This window comes from Triticum dicoccoides, chromosome 7A, assembly GCF_002162155.2.
Source record: "Triticum dicoccoides isolate Atlit2015 ecotype Zavitan chromosome 7A, WEW_v2.0, whole genome shotgun sequence".
In the NCBI taxonomy this organism is placed as follows: domain Eukaryota; kingdom Viridiplantae; phylum Streptophyta; class Magnoliopsida; order Poales; family Poaceae; genus Triticum; species Triticum dicoccoides.
In genome coordinates this window covers 711,257,331-711,262,891 of record NC_041392.1, presented here as the reverse complement: position 1 = coordinate 711,262,891, position 5,561 = coordinate 711,257,331, and positions in this window count along the sequence as shown.

The window sequence follows — 5,561 nt, the reverse complement described above, 5'->3', positions numbered from 1 at the left end:
GACTTGGAGTTGTTTAACCTTGATTTGTTAGCAAGGCAGGCGTGGAGACTTTTACAAGAACCTTCATCTCTTAGTGCAAGGATCCTCAAGGTGTCATATTTTCCCAACAGCTCCATTCTAATAGCTGAACTCGGTTCTCGACCTTCCCAGGTTTGGAGAGCAATTCTTGATGGAAGGGATATGCTCAGACAGGGAATTATATGAGGAATAGGTAATGGCAGGACAACTAATATTTGGGACGACAATTGGATTCCCAAAGATATGGTGCCAATACCGATCACATCACTTATCCCAGATCCACCTGTGTGGGTTTCGGACTTATTGCAGCCCGCCAATGCTTCGTGGGATGTGCAGCTAATTCGCTCCATTTTTCTGCCAATTGATGCGGAAGCCATTCTCAGGATCCTAGTTTGCACTCGTAATATTGAAGATTTCTGGGCGTGGACTCCGAACAAAAAGGGAAGATTTTCTGTCAGTTCAGCTTATAAGTTCATGGTGAAGACGAAACTCCAACGAGAAAGCTGGCTAGAGGGACGAGGAGGAACTTCGAATGAAGAGGCAGAACGTTCAGGATGGTCCTCGCTTTGGAATTTAACTGTTCCTTCAAAGGTTAAAGTTTTCATGTGGAGATTGGCGAGGCATTCCCTCCCAACTACTGATCTGCTTCATAACCGGAACATGTCGGTCCGGGATGCTTGTCCTCTCTACGGCTGTCAAGATTCATGGAGGCATGCGCTCATCTCTTGTACAATGTCTCGCAGTATTTGGGCCCTCTCGGATGAGCAGCTGGTCTCGGCCATGACAATGAATGAGGAACCAAACGCCAAGCACTGGATGTTTGAGATTTATGATTCCATGGACCATGAGCAATTCACAAAGATAGTAGTCACATTGTGGTCAGTATGGTATGCTCGTCGAAAAGCTATACATGAGGCGATCTTTCAAAGCCCGATGCAAACAATATCCTTTGTTGAGTCGTATATTCATGAGCTGAAGCAGCTACAACGGCCAAGAACTCAAGCTACGGTTCCAAGTGCAGCATCGCAACGTCAAGAAGAAAGATGGCTACCCCCCAGCCGACTATTGCAAGATTAATGCCGATGGAGCGATAGCCCGGCACAGAGGAGGAGGAACTATGGCAGCGGTATGCAGAGACCAGCGCGGCGCCTACTTGGGATCATCTTCGGTGGCTTTCCCAGGTGTTCTTGATCCGGTTATGCTAGAGGTATTCGCTTGTAGAGAAGCACTGGCACTTGCTGAAGACCTCAATCTTCAGAAATTCGTCATTGCATCGGACTGTCAAGAGGTGATCAACGACATCAACAGAAGGACGGGGGGTCCCCATGCAGCTATAGTACATGAAATCATAGGTAGGAAGTCGAGTTTTCAGTTTAGCTCTTTTATTCATGAGCGTAGAAACTATAATTTCGAGGCTCACAAACTTGCCAAGTTTGCTTGTAATTTAGATCGGGGTAGACAAGTGTGGTTGGGCACTCCTCATAACCCGACTATTGTACCGATGAACATCGTTATGGAATAAAGCTTGGCAGGTTATTCTCAAAAAAAAAACTTTAAATTGTACCGCGGGTTGATTACCTAAAATCACAGGTTTTTTTAGCAAAACTGCCGCGACGGTGAACCCAACAGACTCAATCCGTGCTTTATTATTAGGGAAAGATAGCATAATATACTAGTATATAGCAACATTATAATGGCTACTTCTTGTCTGAATTAATAGTCGAGAAGATGAGTGATACATATATTATTTAGACAAACACTACATCTGTTTGTGTTTGTAAGAGAGCACTAACAAGATCACTATACTCCTGTCACTTCACCTTATTTGATGTCTCCTTTAGCTTCCTCTGGTGTTGCGCCCTTCCCGTCGTCTTTCTCCTTTTCTTTCTTCTCCTTTGCTCCTCTTTCTCCTCGGCTTTCTCCGCTTCCGCCTCCTCTTCCTCATTCGCCTTCGGCTTTGCTGCTGGCCGCTGCCGCGTCTTCCTTGGCCTACTTGAGCGCCTCAATGAGGCCTAATAAACACTAATCAGGGTCCCTCTTCTTCTTCGTCGACATTGGCATCAGGTTCTCTGCGACACCGATGGGTGACATGTCGGTCTCCTCGAGCAACCGTTGAATCTCCCCAAACAGACCATGCTCCACGACGTCCAGGTAGTTCTTGGCGAGCACCTTGAAGCCATCAAGAGGCAATAGGACGTCTTGATGTCCTTGTCCATCCTGCCCTGTCGGATCAGCGCCAGTCCATTTTCTCCTTGTGGTTTGTCGTGAAAATGATGATCCGGTCACAGCCGGATGCTACCATAGCCCGTCGATGAAGTTAAGCAGGCATGAGAGCATCACCTTTCTTTCATTGTTAAGAGTCTGTCCAGGCTTGTCCTTTGCTACAAAAGGATTGGGCCACCTTGCTACACTTTATTTACTTTTGTTACTTGTTGCTCGTTACAAATTATCCTATCACAAAACTATCTGTTACCACTTATTTCAGTACTTGCAGAGAATACCTTGCTGGAAACCGCTTATCACTTCCTTCTACTCCTCGTTGGGTTCGACACTCTTACTTATCGAAAGGACTACGATAGATCCCCTATACTTGTGTGTCTTCAAGGGAGATGTTGTTCATGGCGGCGAGTAGGCCGGCCTGGTCCCACGACGTCGGTGGAGGTGGGTTGTTGGAGGAGGGTGTGGTGTCGGGGTATGCCATGCGGTAGGCATGCGCAGGGTTGCTGGGACGCGGCCCAAGCATGGCCGCGACATTGGGTGGAAGCCACGGCACACGCCCTGGGGTGGAAAGGGCGCGCCCCACGGGGCAAAGTACCCCATCCAGGGGGTCTGGCCCCCTGGAGCCAGATGAGACTGGCCGCGCCCGCCTGCCTGGCCGCCATTGGAGCCGTAGCGCCCCCGGCCACGGCCACGACCGCACCCCTGGCCACACCCAAGAGGTGAAGATCCGCCACGCGCAACCGCGCCCGCGTCCGTTGGGGCCTTCCCACGGTCGCTAGTCGAGGAGCCGACGCCGGAGGAGGAACCGCTGGCACCGAGGCCGATGGTGAGCGTGGTGGAGCCGTCCCAGCGATCGCGGAGTCCTGCTGGACCTCCTCGAGTAGAAGCCGCAAGAGGGCCTGGTTGAACAACGGGAAGGGGTTCTGCATGGGCAAGACAGTGGTGATCACCTGGTACCAGCGGGAGAGCCCGCGTAGCAGCTGCAACGTTAGTGTCCGGTCGGTGATGGGCTCCTCGACGTCCGCTAGGGCATTAGCAAACACCTTGAGGCGAGCGCAGTACTCCTCCATGCGTAGGTCGCCTTGGGTGAGGGCGTGAAACTCGGCGGAGAGATGGACCGCCTGAGCGGGCTGATTCGCGAGGAAGAACTCCCGGAGCTTGTCCCAGGCTACGAAGGCGGTGTTGGCCTCGTCGCGGATGACCTCGTAGAGGCCGTCGGTGATGGTGGAGTAGAGCAGCATGAGAAGGGTGAGATCGGTGTGGCGCCATGCGAGAGACTGCAGGTCGGGGTTGGAGTAGTGGGTGACGTGGTGTTGGACGGCGTACATGGTGAGAACGCAGCTCCAGAGCTCTCGCCACTTGGAGTAACTGTTGGACTAGACGTCCAGCTTGAAGGTGATGAGGCTTCCGATGTTGTGGAGAGAGTGGATGGAGGAGTTGGCGGCGGAGGAGGAAGCCACAGCATCGGGAAGTGACGGGGGAGGAAGCAGAGTCATCGCAGAGGAGGTCGCGGCAGGTGGAGCGGTGGTGATGGGAGCTATGAGCTTGGGCGAGGTGGTCACCGGAATGGGGGCAGGAGGTATGGGGGAAGTGAGTGCTGGATTGGAGGAGAGGGGAGTGCTGCCCGCGAGATCGCCGGAAGAGGAGGAGGAGTTGCCGGTGTTCATGGCTCTAGGAAAGAGGCTTTGATAACCAAGTTGTTTAGTGATAATGTTCACTGTGTAAGCATTCATCTCACAAGGGTACATTATATACAGATGATAGTACAACGGGCATGAGCGCCACCCGGGGGCGACGTGCGTAACCAACGCGAGCTATGCGTGCATGGTGGCGAGATGGAGGGAGCCGCCGTGAGAACCGGTCAGGCAGGTACTGACGTAGCCATTTTCCAACAGTTGGCGGCTTGCAGGGCGCATTAGGTGAAGGCATCATGGGGTCGGTTTGACCCGGAGGCAACGTGGCAAGGCTGATGCGGAGCCGGCCCGGGGTGGCGGAGGAGGCCAGGTGCTGCACAAGCAGCGATAGCAGAGTTCAGGTCGTGGTCAATCTAACCGATCCACATCCAGGCCGCTTGAAGAAGGCAACTCGCAGTGGTGACTTGGTTCGGAGGTGATACCGAGGCGACGGCGGGAACGGCTCTGGACGGAGGCGACTCGGAGCCAGACCGGATCGAATCTGTGTTAGCAGGGGCGGGCGTAACCAGCGGGCATGACCCGGCCGAGCGGACAATGGAATCCACGGGCGAGATAGATTGGGTACAACAGGTGAGACCAAAAACATAGCCGGCACGAGGCGGTACCGAAAATCAATACGAAGGCGGCTGATTTTTGTCTCAGCCCGCAAGGCGGCCACTATAGCAGATATCGATTCGTCCTAGGATTCGACGGATCGCCGCGTCATCTTCGAGAGAAACCCTAATTTCTTTTGAACTTAAATCTCACATATTGCAAATCTGGACCGATGATTTTCAAGCTGATGTAGATCCCCTCAAACCATCTATTCTTCATCCGAAAAAATTGTGAACTTCTCGATCCCTTGGAGAAATCCCTTCAAGAACTGAACACCGCCGTGCGCAGCCCCAAGGTGGGCGCCAACTGTCGTGGAATTGTCATGGTAGATATTCAGATTGAAAAGGACTTTGTCGTGAGGCCAACACATCTATGTGGTAGCTTGAGAGGGGTTGAGCGGGATGAGAGACGCGAGATTTTACCGAGGTTCGGCCCCTCACGGTGGAGGTTGTGACGCCCGGGTATTTAGCTACAGTAATTCCCTGCTAATGGTGCCACGTCACTTCGATTACTTTCGCTAATCTCGTGTTAGTTCGGAACCGATTTAAATTCATATTCAAAATCAAGCAAACAATAAACGTTTTCAAAAGTCAAAACTAAAATGTTATAAATGTGACAAATAATTCATAAGTAATGTTGGTGGAGAAACCACATTTTTATAAAAGGTCTAACTGCATTTAATTAATTAAAACAGTAGGTAAGACAAATACATAAATGCCTTGGTATTTTATAAAATACTAAACTATATTATTTGGGGGTTAAACCTTTTGTGGCAGAGGTATAATTAGTGTTACTATTTAAGGTACAACTTTTATGTTTTATAAAACTAGAATAAAATAAAACAGTAAAAGAAAAGGGAACAAAAAAAAAGACAAGAAATTACAGCCCCCCCCTCGCTGGGCCTCGGCCCAGATGGCCTCGGGGCCAATCAGGCCGGCCCAGCCGGCCCCTCCTCTCTCTCCTTATCCCCACCCCGTAACCCTAACCCCCCACTCGCACCACTCCCCCCCCACCCCCGCTGGATCTGGATCGGGG